Raw genomic sequence first — 20,723 nt, 5'->3', positions numbered from 1 at the left:
CAGGATTGGAATGGGAAGGAGTTGGATATCACATCTCATGCTAATGGATGGGTCTCAGGTTTGGTATAAGCATTGAGATATCACATTTCATGCTATAGGAAGGGTCTCAGGATTGGAATGGGAAGGAGTTGGATATCACATCTCATGCTAAAGGGAGGGTCTCAGGTTTGGAAGGGGAAGGATTTTGATATTACATCTCGTGTTATAGGAATGATCTCAGGTTTGTTATTAGAAGCATTGAGATATCACATCTCATGCTATCGGAAGGATCTCAGGTTTGGTGTTAGAAGCATTGAGATATCAAATCTCATGCTATAGGAAGGGTCTCAGGATTGGAATGGGAAGGAGTTGGATATCACATCTCATGCTATAGGAAGGGTCTAGGATTGGAATGGGAAGGAGTTGTATATGACATCTCATGCCACAGGAAGGGTCTCAGGTTTGGTATAAGCATTGAGATATCAAATCTCTGCTATCGGAAGGGTCTCAGGATTGGAATGGGAAGGAGTTGGATATCCCATCTTATGTTATAGGAAGGGTCTCAGGTTTGGTATTAGAAGCATTGAGATATCACATCTCATGCTATAGGAAGGGTCTCAGGATTGGAATGGGAAGGACTTGGATATCATATCTCATGCTATAGGGAGGGTCTCACGTTTGGAAAGGGAAGGAGTTGGATATCACATTTCATGTTAGAGGTAGGATCTCAGGTTTGGTATTAGAGGCATTGAGATATCACATCTCATGCTATCAGAAGGGTCTCAGGATTGGAATGGGAAGGATTTGGATATCACATCTCATGCTAAAGGGAGGGTCTCAGGTTTGGAAGGGGAAGGATTTGGATATCACATCTCATGTTAGAGGAAGGATCTCAGGTTTGGTATTAGAGGCATTGAGATATCACATCTTATGCTAAAGGGAGGGTCTCAGGTTTGGAAGGCGAAGGATTTGGATATCACATCTCTTATTATAGGAAGGATCACAAGTTTGGTATTAGAAGCATTGAGATATCACATCTCATGCTATAGGAAGGGTCTCAGGATTGGAATGGGAAGGACTTGGATATCATATCTCATTAATAGGGAGGGTCTCAAGTTTGATATTAGAAGCATTGAGATATCACATCTCATGATATCGGAAGGGTCTCAGGATTGGAATGGGAAGGAGTTGGATATCACATCTCATGATAAAGGAAGGGTCTAAGGTTTGGAAAGGGGAAGGATTTGGTTATCACATCTCATGTTATAGGACGGGTCTCAGGTTTGGTATTAGAAGCATTGAGATATCAAGTCTCATGGTATAGGAAGGGTCTCAGAATTGGAATGGGAAGGAGTTGGATATCACATCTCAAGCTATAGGAAGGGTCTCAGGATTGGAATGGGAAGGACTTGGATATCACATCTCATGCTATAGGAAGTCTCTCAGGTTTGGAAGGGGAAAGAGTTGAATATCACATTTCATGTTAGAGGTAGGATCTCAGGTTTGGTATTAGAGGCATTGAGATATCACATATCATGCTATCAGAAGGGTCTCAGGAATGGAATGGGAAGGAGTTGGATATCACATCTCATGCTAAAGGGACGGTCTCAGGTTTGGAAGGGGAAGGATTTGGATATCACATCTCATGTTATAGGAAGGATCTCAGGTTTGGTATTAGAAGCATTGAGATATCACATCTCATGCTATCGGAAGGATGTCAGGTTTGGTATTAGAAGCCTTGAGATATCACATCTCATGCTATCAGAAGGGTCTCAGGAATGGAATGGGAAGGAGTTGGATATCACATCTCATGCTAACGGGAGGGTCTCAGGTTTGGTAGAAGCATTGAGATATCACATCTCATGCTATAGGAAGGGTCTCAGGATTGGAATGGGAAGGATTTAGATATCACATATCATGCCATAGGGAGGGTCTCAGTTTTGATATTAGAAGCATTGAGATATCACATCTCATGCTATCGGAAGTGTCTCAGGATTGGAATGGGAAGGAGCTGGATATCACATCTCATGCTAAAGGAAGAGTCTCAGGTTTGGAACGGGAAGGAGTTGGATATCACATCTCATGTTATAGGAAGGGTCTCAGGTTTGGTATAAGCATTGAGATATCACATCTCTGCTATCGGAAGTGTCTCAGGATTGGAATGGGAAGGAGTTGGATATCCCATCTCATGTTATAGGACGGGTCTCAGGTTTGTTATTAGAATCATTGAGATATCATATTGCATGCTGTAGGAAGGGTCTAAGGATTGGAATGGGAATGACTTGGATATCACATCTCATGCTACAGATAGGCTCTCAGGTTTGGAATGGGAAGGAGTTGGATATCACATTTCATGTTAGAGGAAGGATCTCAGGTTTGGTATTAGAAGCATTGAGATATCACATCTCATGCTATAGGAAGGGTCTCAGGATTGGAATGGGAAGTAGTTGGATATCACATCTCAAGCTATAGGAAGGGTCTCAGGATTGGAATGGGAAGGACTTGGATATCACATCTCATGCTATAGGAAGTCTCTCAGGTTTGGAAGGGGAAAGAGTTGGATATCACATTTCATGTTAGAGGTAGGATCTCAGGTTTGGTATTAGAGACATTGAGATATCACATCTCATGCTATCAGAAGGGTTTCGGGAATGGAATGGGAAGGAGTTGGATTTCACATCTCATGCTAAAGGGAGGGTCTCAGGTTTGGAAGGGGAAGGATTTGGATATCACATCTCATGCTATAGATAGGCTCTCAGGTTTGGAAAGGGAAGGAGTTGGATATCACATCTCATGCTATAGGAAGGGTCTCAGGATTGGAATGGGAAGTAGTTGGATATCACATCTCATGCTATAGGAAGGGTCTCAGGTTTGGTATAAGCATTGAGATATCACATCTCATGCTATAGGACGGGTCTCAGGATTGGAATGGAAGGAGTTGGATGTCACATCTCATGTTATAGGAAGGATCTCAGGTTTGGTATTAGAAGCATTGAGACATCACATCTCATGCTATAGGAAGGGTCTCAGGATTGGAATGGGAAGGAGTTGGATTTCACATCTCATGCTATAGGATGGGTCTCAGGTTTGGTATAAGCATTGAGATATCACATTTCATGCTATAGGAAGGGTCTCAGGATTGGAATGGGAAGGAGTTGCATATGACATCTCATGCCGTAGGAAGGGTCTCAGGTTTGGTATAAGCATTGAGATATCACATCTCTGCTATCGGAAGGGTCTCAGGCTTGGAATGGGAAGGAGTTGGATATCCCATCTCATGTTATAGGAAGAGTCTCAGGTTTGGTATAAGAAGCATTGAGATATCACATCTCATGCTATAGGAAGTGTCTCAGGATTGGAATGGGAAGGACTTGGATATCACATCTCATGCTATAGGGAGGGTCTCAAGTTTGATATTAGAAGCATTGAGATATCACATCTCATGCTATAGGAAGGGTCTCAGGATTGGAATGGGAAGGAGTTGGATATCACATCTCATGCTATAGGAAGGGTCTCAGGTTTGGTATAAGCAGTGAGATATCACATCTCATGCTATAGGAAGGGTCTCAGGATTGGAATGGGAAGGAGTTGGATATCACATCTCATGTTATAGGAAGGATCTCAGGTTTGGTATAAGCATTGAGATATCACATCTCTGCTATCGGAAGGGCCTCAGGATTGGAATGGGAAGGAGTTGGATATTCCCATCTCATGTTATAGGAAGGGTCTCAGGATTGGAATGGGAAGGAGTTGGATATCACATCTCATGCTATAGGAAGGGTCTCAGGTTTGGAACGGGAAGGAGTTGGATATCACATCTCATTTTATAGGAAGAGTCTCAGGTTTGGTATTAGAAGCATTGAGATATCACATCTTTGCTATCGGAGGTGTCTCAGGATTGGGATGGGAAGGAATTGGATATCACATCTCATGCTATAGGAAGGGTATCAGGTTTGGAATGGGAAGGATTTGGATATCACATTTCATGTCAATGGAAGTATCTCAGGTTTGGTATTAGAATCATTGATATATCACATCTCATGCTATAGGAATGGTCTCAGGATTGGAATGGGTAGGAGTTGGATATTACATTCTTGCTATAGGAAGGGTCTCATGTTTGGAATGGGAAGGAGTTGGATATCACATATGCTAGAGGAAGTGTCTCAGGTTTGGAACGGGAATGAGTTGGATATCACATCTCATGTTATAGGAAGGGTCTCAGGTTTGGTATACGCATGGAGATATCACTTCTCATGCTATAGGAATGGTCTCAGGATTGGAATGGGAAGGAGTTGGATATCACATCTCATGCTATAGGAAGGGTCTCAGGTTTGGAATGGGAAGGAGTTGGATATCACATCTCATGCTATAGGAAGGGTCTCAGGATTGGAATGGGAAGGAGTTGGATATCACATCTCATGTTATAGGAAGAGTCTCAGGTTTGGTATTAGAAGCATTGAGATATCACATCTCTGCTATCGGAGGTGTCTCAGGATTGGGATGGGAAGGAATTGGATATCACATCTCATGCTATAGGAAGGGTATCAGGTTTGGAACGGGAAGAAGTTGGATATCCCATCTCATGTTATAGGACGGGTCTCAGGTCTGACATTAGAAGCATTGAGATATCACATCGCATGCTATAGGAAGGGTCTCAGGATTGGAATGGGAAGCAGTTGGATATCACATCTCATGCTATAGGAAGGGTCTCAGGTTTGGTATACGCATGGAGATATCACTTCTCATGCTATAGGAAGGGTCTCAGGATTGGAATGGGAAGGAGTTGGATATCACATCTCATGTTATAGGAAGGATCTCAGGTTTGGTATTAGAAGCATTGAGATATCACATCTCATGCTATCAGAAGGGTCTCAGGATTGGAATGGGAAGGAGTTGGATATCACATCTCATGCTAAAGGGAGGGTCTCAGGCTTGGAAGGGGAAGGATTTGGATATCACATCTCATGTTATCGGAAGGATCTCAGGTTTGGTATTAGAAATATTGAGATATCATATCTCATGCTATAGGAAGGGTCTCAGGACTGGAATGGGAAGGAGTTGGATATCACATCTCATGCTAAAGGAAGGGTCTCAGGTTTGGTAGAAGCAATGAGATATCACATCTCATGCTATAGGAAGGGTCTCCGGATTGGAATGGGAAGGACTTAGATATCACATATCATGCTATAGGGAGGGTCTCAGTTTTGATATTAGAAGCATTGAGATATCACATCTCATGCTATCGGAAGTGTCTCAGGATTGGAATGGGAAGGAGCTGGATATCACATCTCATGCTAAAGGAAGGGTCTCAGGTTTGGAACGGGAAGGAGTTGGATATCACATCTCATGTTATAGGAAGGGTCTCAGGTGTGGTATAAGCATTGAGATATCACATCTCTGCTATCGGAAGTGTCTCAGGATTGGAATGGGAAGGAGTTGGATATCCCATCTCATGCTATAGATAGGCTCTCAGGTTTGGAAAGGGAAGGAGTTGGATATCACATCTCATGCTATAGGAAGGGTCTCAGGATTGGAATGGGAAGTAGTTGGATATCACATCTCATGCTATAGGAAGGGTCTCAGGTTTGGTGTAAGCATTGAGATATCACATCTCATGCTATAGGACGGGTCTCAGGATTGGAATGGAAGGAGTTGGATATCACATCTCATGCTATAGGAAGGGTCTCAGGATTGGAATGGGAAGTAGTTGGATATCACATCTCATGCTATAGGAAGGGTCTCAGGTTTGGTGTAAGCATTGAGATATCACATCTCATGGTATAGGACGGGTCTCAGGATTGGAATGGAAGGACTTGGATATCACATCTCATGCTATAGATAGGCTCTCAGGTTTGGAAAGGGAAGGAGTTGGATATCACATCTCATGCTATAGGAAGGGTCTCAGGATTGGAATGGGAAGTAGTTGGATATCACATCTCATGATATAGGAAGGGTCTCAGGTTTGGTATAAGCATTGAGATATCACATCTCATGCTATAGGACGGGTCTCAGGATTGGAATGGAAGGAGTTGGATATCACATCTCATGTTATAGGAAGGATCTCAGGTTTGGTATTAGAAGCATTGAGACATCACATCTCATGCTATAGGAAGGGTCTCAGGATTGGAATGGGAAGGAGTTGGATATCACATCTCATGCTATAGGAAGGGTCTCAGGTTTGGTATAAGCATTGAGATATCACATCTCATGCTATAGGAAGGGTCTCAGGATTGGAATGGGAAGGAGTTGTATATGACATCTCATGCCGCAGGAAGGGTCTCAGGTTTGGTATAAGCATTGAGATATCACTTCTCATGCTATAGGAAGTGTCTCAGGATTGTAATGGGAAGGAGTTGGATATCACATCTCATGTTATAGGAAGGATCTCAGGTTTGGTATTAGAAGCATTGAAACATCACATCTCATGCTATAGGAAGGGTCTCAGGATTGGAATGGGAAGGAGTTGGATATCACATCTCATGCTAAAGGGAGGGTCTCAGGTTTGGAAGTGGAAGGATTTGGATATTACATCTCGTGTTATAGGAATGATCTCAGGTTTGGTATTAGAAACATTGAGATATCACATCTCATGCTATCGGAAGGATCTCAGGTTTGGTGTTAGAAGCATTGAGATATCAAATCTCATGCTATAGGAACGGTCTCAGGATTGGAATGGGAAGGAGTTGTATATGACATCTCATGCCGTAGGAAGGGTCTCAGGTTTGGTATAAGCATTGAGATATCACTTCTCATGCTATAGGAAGTGTCTCAGGATTGTAATGGGAAGGAGTTGGATATCACATCTCATGTTATAGGAAGGATCTCAGGTTTGGTATTAGAAGCATTGAAACATCACATCTCATGCTATAGGAAGGGTCTCAGGATTGGAATGGGAAGGAGTTGGATATCACATCTCATGCTAAAGGGAGGGTCTCAGGTTTGGAAGGGGAAGGATTTGGATATTACATCTCGTGTTATAGGAATGATCTCAGGTTTGGTATTAGAAGCATTGAGATATCACATCTCATGCTATCGGAAGGATCTCAGGTTTGGTGTTAGAAGCATTGAGATATCAAATCTCATGCTATAGGAAGGGTCTCAGGATTGGAATGGGAAGGAGTTGGATATCACATCTCATGCTATAGGAAGGGCCTCAGGATTGGAATGGGAAGGAGTTGTATATGACATCTCATGTCACAGGAAGGGTCTCAGGTTTGGTATAAGCATTAAGATATCACATCTCTGCTATCGGAAGGGTCTCAGGATTGGAATGGGAAGGAGTTCGATATCCCATCTTATGTTATAGGAAGGGTCTCAGGTTTGGTATTAGAAGCATTGAGATATCACATCTCATGCTATAGGAAGGGTCTCAGGATTGGAATGGGAAGGACTTGGATATCACATCTCATGCTATAGGGAGGGTCTCACGTTTGGAAAGGGAAGGAGTTGGATATCACATTTCATGTTAGAGGTAGGATTTCAGGTTTGGTATTAGAGGCATTGAGATATCACATCTCATGCTATCAGAAGGGTCTCAGGATTGGAATGGGAAGGAGTTGGATATCACATCTCATGCTAAAGGGAGGGTCTCAGGTTTGGAAAGGGAAGGATTTGGATATCACATCTCATGTTAGAGGAAGGATCTCAGGTTTGGTATTAGAGGCATTGAGATATCACATCTCATGCTAAAGGGAGGGTCTCAGGTTTGGAAGGCGAAGGATTTGGATATCACATCTCTTATTATAGGAAGGATCACAAGTTTGGTATTAGAAGCATTGAGATATCACATCTCTGCTATCGGAGGTGTCTAAGGATTGGGATGGGAAGGAATTGGATATCACATCTCATGCTATAGGAAGGGTATCAGGTTTGGAACGGGAAGGAGTTGGATATCCCATCTCATGTTATAGGACGGGTCTCAGGTTTGATATTAGAAGCATTGAGATATCACATCGCATGCTGTAGGAAGGGTCTCAGGTTTGGAATGGGAAGGATTTGGATATCACATTTCATGTCATAGGAAGGACATCAGGTTTGGTATTAGAAGCATTGATATATCACATCTCATGCTATAGGAATGGTCTCAGGATTGGATTGGGTAGGAGTTGGATATTACATTCTTGCTATAGGAAGGGTCTCATGTTTGGAATGGGAAGGAGTTGGATATCACATATGCTATAAGAAGTGTCTCAGGTTTGGAACGGGAATGAGTTGGATATCACATCTCATGTTATAGGAAGGGTCTCAGGTTTGGCATAAGCATTGAGATATCACATCTCTGCTATCGGAAGTGGCTCAGGATTGGAATGGGAAGGAGTTGGATATCCCATCTCATGTTATAGGACGGGTCTCTGGTTTGGTATAAGCATTGAGATATCACATCTCATGCTATAGGAAGGGTCTCAGGATTGGAATGGGAAGGATTTGGATATCACATCTCATGCTATAGAAAGGGTCTCAGGTTTGGTATACGCATGGAGATATCACTTCTCATGCTATAGGAAGAGTCTCAGGATTGGAATGGGAAGGAGTTGAATATCACATCTCATGCTATAGTAAGGGTCTCAGGTTTGGTATAAGCATGGAGATATCACTTCTCATGCTATAGGAAGGGTCTTAGGATTGGAATGGGAAGGAGCTGGATATCACATCTCATGCTAAAGGAAGGGTCTCAGGTTTGGAACGGGAAGGAGTTGGACATCACATCTCATGTTATAGGAAGGGTCTCAGGTGTGGTATAAGCATTGAGATATCACATCTCTGCTGTCGGAAGTGTCTCAGGATTGGAATGGGAAGGAGTTGGATATCCCATCTCATGCTATAGATAGGCTCTCAGGTTTGGAAAGGGAAGGAGTTGGATATCACATTTCATGCTATAGGAAGGGTCTCAGGATTGGAATGGGAAGTAGTTGGATATCACATCTCATGCTATAGGAAGGGTCTCAGGTTTGGTATAAGCATTGAGATATCACATCTCATGCTATAGGACGGGTCTCAGGATTGGAATGGAAGGAGTTGGATATCACATCTCATGCTATAGGAAGGGTCTCAGGATTGGAATGGGAAGTAGTTGGATATCACATCTCATGCTATAGGAAGGGTCTCAGGTTTGGTATTAGAAGCATTTAGATATCACATCTCATGCTATAGGAAGGGGCTCCGGATTGGAATGGGAAGGACTTGAATGTCACATCTCATGCTATAGATAGGCTCTCAGGTTTGGAAAGGGAAGGAGTTGGATATCACATCTCAAGCTATAGGAAGGGTCTCAGGATTGGAATGGGAAGGAGTTGGATATCACATCTCAAGCTATAGGAAGGGTCTCAGGATTGGAATGGGAAGGAGCTGTATATCACATCTCATGCTATAGGAAGGGTCTCAGGTTTGGTATAAGCATTGAGATATCCCATCTCATGCTATAGGAAGGGTCTCAGGTTTGGAAGGGGAAGGATTTCGGTATCACATCTCATGTTATAGGACTGGTCTCAGGTTTGGTATTAGAAGCATTGAGATATCAAGTCTCATGGTATAGAAAGGGTCTCAGGATTGGAATGGGAAGGAGTTGGGTATCACATCTCATGCTATAGGAAGGGTCTCAGGTTTGGTATAAGCATTGAGATATCACATCTCATGCTATAGGAAGGGTCTCAGGTTTGGAAGGGGAAGGATTTGGATATCATATCTCATGTTATAGGACGGGTCCCAGGTTTGGTATTAGAAGCTTTGAGATATCACATCTCATGCTATAGGAAGGGTCTCAGGATTGGAATGGTAAGAAGTTGGATATCACATCTCATGCTAAAGGAAGGGACTCGGGTTTGATAGAAGCATTGAGATATCACATCTCATGCTATAGGAAGGGTCTCAGGATTGGAATGGGAAGGAGTTGGATATCACATCTCATGCCATAGGAAGGGTCTCAGGTTTGGTATAAGCATTGAGATATCACATCTCTGCTATCGGAAGGGTCTCAGGATAGGAATGGGAAGGACTTAGATATCACATCTCATGCTATAGGGAGGGTCTCAGTTTTGATATTAGAAGCATTGAGATATCACATTTCATGCTATCGGAAGGGTCTCAGGATTGGAATGGGAAGGAGTTGGATATCACATCTCAAGCTATCTCAGGATTGGAATGGAAAGGAGTTTGATATCACATCTCAAGCTATAGGAAGTGTCTCAGGTTTGGAAGGGGAAGGATTTGGATCTCACATCTCATGTTTTAGGACGGGTCTCAGGTTTGGTATTAGAAGCATTGAGATATCACATCTCATGGTATAGGAAGGGTCTCAGGATTGGAATGGGAAGGAGTTGGATATCACATCTCAAGCTATCACATGATTGGAATGGGAAGCAGTTTGATAGCACATCTCAAGCTATAGGAAGGGTCTCAGGTTTGGTATTAGAAGCATTGAGATATCACATCTCATGCTATAGGAAGGGACTCAGGATTGGAATGGGAAGTAGTTGGATATCACATCTCATGATATAGGAAGGGTCTCAGGTTTGGTATAAGCATTGAGATATCACATCTCAATGCTTCTAATACCAAACCTGAGACCCTTCCTATAACATGAGATGTGATATCCAAGTCCTTCCCATTCCAATCCTGAGACCCTTCCTATAGCTTGAGATGTGATATCCAACTCCTTCCCATTCCAATTTTGAGACCCGTCCTATACCATGAGATGTGATATCTCAATGCTTCTAATACCAAACCTGAGACCCTTCCTATAACGAGATGGGATATCCAACTCCTTCCCATTCCAATCCTGAGACCCTTCCGATACCAGAGATGTGATATCTCAATGCTTATACCAAACCTGAGACCCTTCCTATGGCATGAGATGTGATATACAACTCCGTCCGATTCCAAACCTGAGACCCTTCCTATAGCATGAGATGGGATATCTCAATGCTTATACCAAACCTGAGACCCTTCCTATAGCATGAGATGTGATATCCAACTCCTTCCCATTCCAATCCTGAGACCCTTCCTATAGCTTGAGATGTGATATCCAACTACTTCCCATTCCAATCCTGAGACCCTTCCTATAGCTTGAGATGTGATATCCAACTCCTTCCCATTCCAATCCTGAGACCCTTCCTATAGCATGAGATGTGATATCTCAATGCTTCTAATACCAAACCTGAGATCCTTCCTATAACATGAGATGTGATATCCAAATCCTTCCACTTCCAAACCTGAGACCCTCCCTTTAGCATGAGATGTGATATCCGACTCCTTCCCATTCCAATCCTGAGACCCTTCTGATAGCAGGAGATGTGATATCTCAATGCCTCTAATACCAAACCTGAGATCCTTCCGATAGCTTGAGATGTGATATCTCAATGCTTCTAATACCAAACCTGAGATCCTTCCTATAACATGAGATGTGATCTCCAAATCCTTCCCCTTCCAAAGCTGAGACCCTCCCTTTAGCATGAGATGTGATATCCAACTCCTTCCCATTCCAATCCTGAGACCCTTCTGATAGCATGAGATGTGATATCTCAATGCCTCTAATACCAAACCTGAGATCCTACCTCTAACATGAAATGTGATATCCAACTCCTTCCCCTTCCAAACCTGAGAGCCTTCCTATAGCATGAGATGTGATATCCAAGTCCTTCCCATTCCAATCCTGAGACCCTTCCTATAACATGAGATGTGATATACAACTCCTTCCCATTCCAACCTGAGACCCTTCCTATAGCATGAGATGGGATATCCAACTCCTTCCAAATCCAATCCTGATACCCTTCCGATAGCATGAGATGTGATATCTCAATGCTTCTACAAAACCTGAGACCCATACATGGCATTAGATGTCATATCAAACTCCTTCCCATTCCAATCCTGAGACCCTTCCTATAGCTTGAGATGTGATATCCAACTCCTTCCCATTCCAATTCTGAGACCCGTCCTATACAATGAGACTTGATATCTCAATGCTTCTAATACCAAACCTGAGACCGGTCCTATATCATGAGATGTGATATCCAAATCCTTCCCCTTCCAAACCTTAGACCCTTCCTTTATCATGAGATGTGATATCCAAGTCCTTCCCATTCCAATCCTGAGACCCTTCCTATAGCATGAGATGTGATATCCAAGTCCTTCCCATTCCAATCCTGAGACCCTTCCTATAGCATGAGATGTGATATCTCAATGCTTCTAATACCAAACCTGAGACCCTTCCTATAACATGAGATGTGATATCCAAGTCCTTCCCATTCCAATCCTGAGACCCTTCTTATAGCTTGAGATGTGATATCCAACTCCTTCCCATTCCAATTCTGAGACCCGTCCTATAGCATGAGATGTGATATCCAAGTCCTTCCCATTCCAATCCTGAGACCCTTCCTATAGCATGAGATGTGATATCTCAATGCTTCTAATACCAAACCTGAGACCCTTCCTATAACATGAGATGTGATATCCAAGTCCTTCCCATTCCAATCCTGAGACCCTTCTTATAGCTTTTGATGTGATATCCAACTCCTTCCCATTCCAATACTGAGATCCTTCCTATAGCATGAGATGTGATATCCAAGTCCTTCCCATTCCAATCCTGAGACCCTTCCTATAGCATGAGATGTGATATCTCAATGCTTCTAATACCAAACCTGAGACCCTTCCTATAACATGAGATGTGATATCCAAGTCCTTCCCATTCCAATCCTGAGACCCTTCCTATAGCATGAGATGTGATATCTCAATGCTTCTAATACCAAACCTGAGACCCTTCCTATAACATGAGATGTGATATCCAAGTCCTTCCCATTCCAATCCTGAGACCCTTCTTATAGCTTGAGATGTGATATCCAACTCCTTCCCATTCCAATTCTGAGACCCGTCCTATAGCATGAGATGTGATATCTCAATGCCTCTAATACCAAACCTGAGATTCTTCCTATAACATGAGATGTGATATCTCAATGCTTCTAATACCAAACCTGAGACCCTCCCTTTAGCATGAGATGTGATATCCGACTCCTTCCCATTCCAATCCTGAGACCCTTCTGATAGCATGAGATGTGATATCCAACTCCTTCCCATTCCAACCTGAGACCCTTCCTATAGCATGAGATGGGATATCCAACTCATTCCAAATCCAATCCTGATACCCTTCCGATAGCATGAGATGTGATATCCCAATGCTTCAACAAAACCTGAGACCCATACATGGCATGAGATGTGATATCAAACTCCTTCCCATTCCAATCCTGAGACCCTTCCTATAGCTTGAGATGTGATATCCAACTCCTTCCCATTCCAATTCTGAGACCCTTCCGATAGCATGAGATGTGATATCTCAATGCTTCTAATACCAAACCTGAGATCCTTCCTATAACATGAGATGTGATCTCCAAATCCTTCCCCTTCCAAAGCTGAGACCCTCCCTTTAGCATGAGATGTGATATCCAACTCCTTCCCATTCCAATCCTGAGACCCTTCTGATAGCATGAGATGTGATATCTCAATGCCTCTAATACCAAACCTGAGATCCTACCTCTAACATTAAATGTGATATCCAACTCCTTCCCCTTCCAAACCTGAGAGCCTTCCTATAGCATGAGATGTGATATCCAAGTCCTTCCCATTCCAATCCTGAGACCCTTCCTATACCATGAGATGTGATTTCTCAATGCTTCTAATACGAAACCTGGGACCCGTCCTATAACATGAGATATGATATCCAAATCCTTCCCCTTCCAAACCTGAGACCCTTCCTTTAGCATGAGATGTGATATACAAATCCTTCCCATTCCAATCCTGAAACCCTTCCTATAGCATGAGATGTGATATCTCAATGTTTCTAATAACAAACCTGAGACCCTTACTATAGCAAGAGATGTGACATCCAAATCCTTCCCATTCCAATCCTGAGATCCTTCCTATTGGATGAGATGTGATATCCAACTCCTTCCCATTCCAATCCTGAGACCCTTCCTATACCATGAGATGTGATATCTCAATGCTTCTACCAAAACTGAGACCCTTCCTTTAGCATGAGATGTGATATCCAACTCCTTCCCATTCCAATCCTGAGACCCTTCCTATAGCATGAGATGTGATATCTCAATGCCTCTAATACCAAACCTGAGATTCTTCCTATAACATGAGATGTGATATCTCAATGCTTCTAATACCAAACCTGAGACCCTCCCTTTAGCATGAGATGTGATATCCGACTCCTTCCCATTCCAATCTTGAGACCCTTCTGATAGCATGAGATGTGATATCTCAATGCCTCTAATACCAAACCTGAGATCCTTCCGATAGCATGAGATGTGATATCTCAATGCTTCTAATACCAAACCTGAGATCCTTCCTATAACATGAGATGTGATATCCAAATCCTTCCCCTTCCAAACCTGAGACCCTCCCTTTAGCATGAGATGTGATATCCAACTCCTTCCCATTCCAATCCTGAGATCCTTCTGATAGCATGAGATGTGATATCTCAATGCCTCTAATACCAAACCTGAGATCCTACCTCTAACATGAAATGTGATATCCAACTCCTTCCCCTTCCAAACCTGAGAGCCTTCCTATAGCATGAGATGTGACATCCAAGTCCTTCCCATTCCAATCCTGAGACCCTTCCTATAACATGAGATGTGATATCCAACTCCTTCCTATTCCAACCTGAGACCCTTCCTATAGCATGAGATGGGATATCCAACTCCTTCCAAATCCAATCCTGATACCCTGCCGATAGCATGAGATGTGATATCCCAATGCTTCTACAAAACCTGAGACCCATACATGGCATGAGATGTGATATCAAACTCCTTCCCATTCCAATCCTGAGACCCTTCCTATAGCTTGAGATGTGATATCCAACTCCTTCCCATTCCAATTCTGAGACCCTTCCTATAGCATGAGATGTGATATCTCAATGCTTCTAATACCAAACCTGAGACCCTTCCTATAACATGAGATTTGTTATATCCAAGTCCTTCCCATTCCAATCCTGAGACCCTTCCTATAGCATGAGATGTGATATCTCAATGCTTCTAATACCAAACCTGAGACCCTTCCTATAACATGAGATGTGATATCCAAGTCCTTCCCATTCCAATCCTGAGACCCTTCCTATAGCTTGAGATGTGATTTCCAACTCCTTCCCATTCCAATTCTGAGACCCTTCCTATATCATGAGATGTGATATCTCAATGCTTCTAATACCAAACCTGAGACCCTTCCTATAACATGAGATGTGATATCCAAGTCCTTCCCATTCCAATTCTGAGACCCTTCCTATAGCATGAGATGTGATATCTCAAAGCTTCTAATACCAAACCTGGGACCCGTCCTATAACATGAGATATGATATCCAAATCCTTCCCCTTCCAAACCTGAGACCCTTCCTTTAGCATGAGATGTGATATCCAAATCCTTCCCATTCCAATCCTGAAACCCTTCCTATAGCATGAGATGTGATATCTCAATGTTTCTAATAAAAAACCTGAGACCCTTCCTATAGCAAGAGATGTGATATCCAAATCCTTCCCATTCCAATCCTGAGACCCTTCCTATAACATGAGATGTGATATCCAACTCCTTCCCATTCCAACCTGAGACCCTTCCTATAGCATGAGAAGGGATATCCAACTCCTTCCCATTCCAATCCTGAGACCCTTCCTATACCATGAGATGTGATATCTCAATGCTTCTAATACCAAACCTGGGACTCGTCCTATAACATGAGATATGATATCCAAATCCTTCCCCTTCCAAACCTGAGACCCTTCCTTTAGCATGAGATGTGATATACAAATCCTTCCCATTCCAATCCTGAAACCCTTCCTATAGCATGAGATGTGATATCTCAATGTTTCTAATAACAAACCTGAGACCCTTCCTATAGCTTGAGATGTGATATCCAACTCCTTCCCATTCCAATTCTGAGACCCTTCCTATAGCATGAGATGTGATATCCAAGTCCTTTCCATTCCAATCCTGAGACCCTTCCTATAGCATGAGATGTGATATCTCAATGCTTCTAATACCAAACCTGAGACCCTTCATATAACATGAGATGTGATATCCAAGTCCTTCCCATTCCAATCCTGAGACCCTTCCTATAGCATGAGATGTGATATCTCAATGCTTCTAATACCAAACCTGAGACCCTTCCTATATCATGAAATGTGATATCCAAGTCCTTCCCATTCCAATCCTGAGACCCTTCCTATAGCTTGAGATGTGATATCCAACTCCTTCCCATTCCAATTCTGAGACCCGTCCTATACCATGAGATATGATATCTCAATGCTTCTAACACCAAACCTGAGACCCTTCCTATAACAAGATGGGATATCCAACTCCTTCCCATTCCAATCCTGAGACCCTTCTGATAGCAGAGATGTGATATCTCAATGCTTATACCAAACCTGAGACCCTTCCTATGGCATGAGATGTCATATACAACTCCATCCGATTCCAAACCTGAGACCCTTCCTATAGCATGAGATGGGATATCTCAATGATTATACCAAACCTGAGACCCTTCCTATAGCATGAGATGTGATATCCAACTCCTTCCCATTCCAATCCTGAGACCCTTCCTATAGCTTGAGATGTGATATCCAACTACTTCCCATTCCAATCCTGAGACCCTTCCTATAGCTTGATATGTGATATCCAACTCCTTCCCATTCCAATCCTGAGACCCTTCCTATAGCATGAGTTGTGATATCTCAATGCTTCTAATACCAAACCTGAGATCCTTCCTATAACATGAGATGTGATATCCAAATCCTTCCACTTCCAAACCTGAGACCCTCCCTTTAGCATGAGATGTGATATCCGACTCCTTCCCATTCCAATCCTGAGACCCTTCTGATAGCATGAGATGTGATATCTCAATGCCTCTAATACCAAACCTGAGATCCTTCCGATAGCATGAGATGTGATATCTCAATGCTTCTAATACCAAACCTGAGATCCTTCCTATAACATGAGATGTGATCTCCAAATCCTTCCCCTTCCAAAGCTGAGACCCTCCCTTTAGCATGAGATGTGATATCCAACTCCTTCCCATTCCAATCCTGAGACCCTTCTGATAGCATGAGATGTGATATCTCAATGCCTCTAATACCAAACCTGAGATCCTACCTCTAACATTAAATGTGATATCCAACTCCTTCCCCTTCCAAACCTGAGAGCCTTCCTATAGCATGTGATGTGATATCCAAGTCCTTCCCATTCCAATCCTGAGACCCTTCCTATAACATGAGAAGTGATATCCAACTCCTTCCCATTCCAACCTGAGACCCTTCCTATAGCATGAGATGGGATATCCAACTTCTTCCAAATCCAATCCTGATACCCTTCCGATAGCATGAGATGTGATATCTCAATGCTTCTACAAAACCTGAGACCCATACATGGCATGAGATGTGATATCCAACTCCTTCCCATTCCAATTCTGAGACCCGTCCTATACAATGAGACTTGATATCTCAATGCTTCTAATACCAAACCTGAGACCGGTCCCATAACATGAGATGTGATATCCAAATCCTTCCCCTTCCAAACCTTAGACCCTTCCTTTATCATGAGATGTGATATCCAAGTCCTTCCCATTCCAATCCTGAGACCCTTCCTATAGCATGAGATGTGATATCTCAATGCTTCTAATACCAAACCTGAGACCCTTCCTATAACATGAGATGTGATATCCAAGTCCTTCGCATTCCAATCCTGAGACCCTTCCTATAGCATGAGATGTGATATCTCAATGCTTCTAATACCAAACCTGAGACCCTTCCTATAACATGAGATGTGATATCCAAGTCCTTCCCATTCCAATCCTGAGACCCTTCTTATAGCTTGAGATGTGATATCCAACTCCTTCCCATTCCAATTCTGAGACCCGTCCTATAGCATGAGATGTGATATCTCAATGCCTCTAATACCAAACCTGAGATTCTTCCTATAACATGAGATGTGATATCTCAATGCTTCTAATACCAAACCTGAGACCCTCCCTTTAGCATGAGATGTGATATCTGACTCCTTCCCATTCCAATCCTGAGACCCTTCTGATAGCATGAGATGTGATATCTCAATGCCTCTAATACCAATCCTGAGATTCTTCCTATAACATGAGATGTGATATCTCAATGCTTCTAATACCAAACCTGAGACCCTCCCTTTAGCATGAGATGTGATATCCGACTCCTTCCCATTCCAATCCTGAGACCCTTCTGATAGCATGAGATGTGATATATCAATGCTTCTAGCATCAAACCTGAGATCCTTCCCATAACATGAGATGTGATATCCCAATCCTTCCCCTTCCAAACCTGAGACCGTCCCTTTAGCATGAGATGTGATATCCAACTCCTTCCCATTCCAATCCTGAGATCCTTCTGATAGCATGAGATGTGATATCTCAATGCCTCTAATACCAAACCTGAGATCCTACCTCTAACATGAAATGTGATATCCAACTCCTTCCCCTTCCAAACCTGAGAGCCTTCCTATAGCATGAGATGTGATATCCAACTCCTTCCCATTCCAACTGAGACCCTTCCTATAGCATGAGATGGGATATCCAACTCCTTCCAAATCCAATCCTGATACCCTTCCGATAGCATGAGATGTGATATCCAACTCCTTCCAAATCCAATCCTGATACCCTTCCGATAGCATGAGATGTGATATCCCAATGCTTCTACAAAACCTGAGACCCATACATGGCATGAGATGTGATATCAAACTCCTTCCCATTCCAATCCTGAGACCCTTCCTATAGCATGAGATGGGATATCCAACTCCTTCCCATTCCAATCCTGAGACACTTCCGATAGCAGAGATGTGATATCTGAATGCTTATACCACACCTGAGACCCTTCCTATAACATGAGATGTGATATCCAACTCCTTCCCGTTCCAAACCTGAGACCCTTCCTTTAGCATGAGATGTGATATCCAGCTCCTTCCCATTCCAATTCTGAGACCCTTCCTATAGCATGAGATGTGATATCTCAATGCTTCTAATACCAAACCTGAGACCCTTCGTATAACATGAGATGTGATATCCAAGTCCTTCCCATTCCAATCCTGAGACCCTTCCTATAGCATGAGATGTGATATCTCAATGCTTCTAATACCAAACCTGAGACCCCTCCTATACCATGAGATGTGATATCTCAATGCTTCTAATACCGAACCTGAGACCCCTCCTATAACGAGATGGGATATCCAACTCCTTCCCATTCCAATCCTGAGACCCTTCCGATAGCAGAGATGTGATATCTCAATGCTTATACCAATCCTGATACCCTTCCTATAGCATGAGATGTGATGTCTCAATGCTTCTAATACCAAACCTGAGATCCTTCCTATAACATGAGATGTGATATCCAACTCCTTCCCATTCCAATCCTGAGACACTTCCTATAGCATGAGAAGTGATATTTGGATATCACATCTCATGCTAAAGGAAGGGTCTCAGGTTTGGTATAAGCATTGAGATATCACATCTCTGCTATCGGAAGGGTCTCAGGATTGGAATGGGAAGGAGTTGGATATCACATCACTTGCTATAGGAAGGGCCTCAGGTTTTGTATTAGAAGCATTGAGACATCACATCTCATGCTATTGGAAGGGTCTCAGGTTTGGTATAAGCATTGAGATATCACATCTCTGCTATCGGAAGGGTCTCAGGATTGGAATGGGAAGGAGTTGGATATCCCATCTCATGTTATAGGAAGGGTCTCAGGTTTGGTATTAGAAGCATTGAGATATCACATATCATGCTATAGGAAGGGTCTCAGGATTGGAATGGGAAGGACTTGGATATCACATCTCATGCTATAGGGAGGGTGTCAAGTTTGATATTAGAAGCATTGAGATAACAAATCTCATGATATCGGAAGGGTCTCAGGATTGGAATGGGAAGGAGTTGGATATCACATCTCATGATAAAGTAATCAGAAGGATCTCAGGATTGGAATGGGAAGGAGTCGGATATCACATCTCATGCTAAAGGGAGGGTCTCAGGTTTGGAAGTGGAAGGATTTGGATATCACATGTCATGTTATAGGAAGGATCTCAGGTTTGGTATTAGAAGCATTGAGATATCACATCTCATGCTATAGGAAGGGTCTCAGGATTGGAATGGGAAGGAGTTGGATATCACATCTCAAGCTATAGGAAGGGTCTCAGGATTGGAATGGGAAGGAGTTGGATATCACATCTCAAGCTATAGGAAGGGTCTCAGGATTGGAATGGGAAGGAGTTGGATATCACATCTCATGCTATAGCTAGGGTCTCAGGTTTGGTATAAGCATTGAGATATCCCATCTCATTCTATAGGAAGGGTCTCAGGTTTGGAATCGGAAGGAGTTGTATATGACATCTCATGCCATAGGAAGGGTCTCAGGTTTGGTATAAGCATTGAGATATCACATCTCTGCTATCGGAAGGGTCTCAGGATTGGAATGGGAAGGAGTTGGATATCCCATCTCGTTATAGGAAGGGTCTCAGGTTTGGTATTAGAAGCATTGAGATATCACATCTCATGGTATAGGACGGGTCTCAGAATTGGAATGGGAAGGAGTTGGATATCACATCTCAAGCTATAGGAAGGGTCTCAGGATTGGAATGGGAAGGACTTGGATATCACATCTCATGTTATAGGAAGGGTCTCAGGTTTGGTATTAGAAGCATTGAGATATCACATCTCATGCTATAGGAAGGGTCTCAGGATTGGAATG

The sequence above is a fragment of the Ambystoma mexicanum genome, chromosome 11, assembly GCF_040938575.1.
Source record: "Ambystoma mexicanum isolate Mex_15411 chromosome 11, UKY_AmexF1_1, whole genome shotgun sequence".
Lineage (NCBI taxonomy): Eukaryota > Metazoa > Chordata > Amphibia > Caudata > Ambystomatidae > Ambystoma > Ambystoma mexicanum.
The sequence above is the reverse complement of the archived record's forward strand: the minus strand, read 5'-3'. Positions refer to the sequence as shown.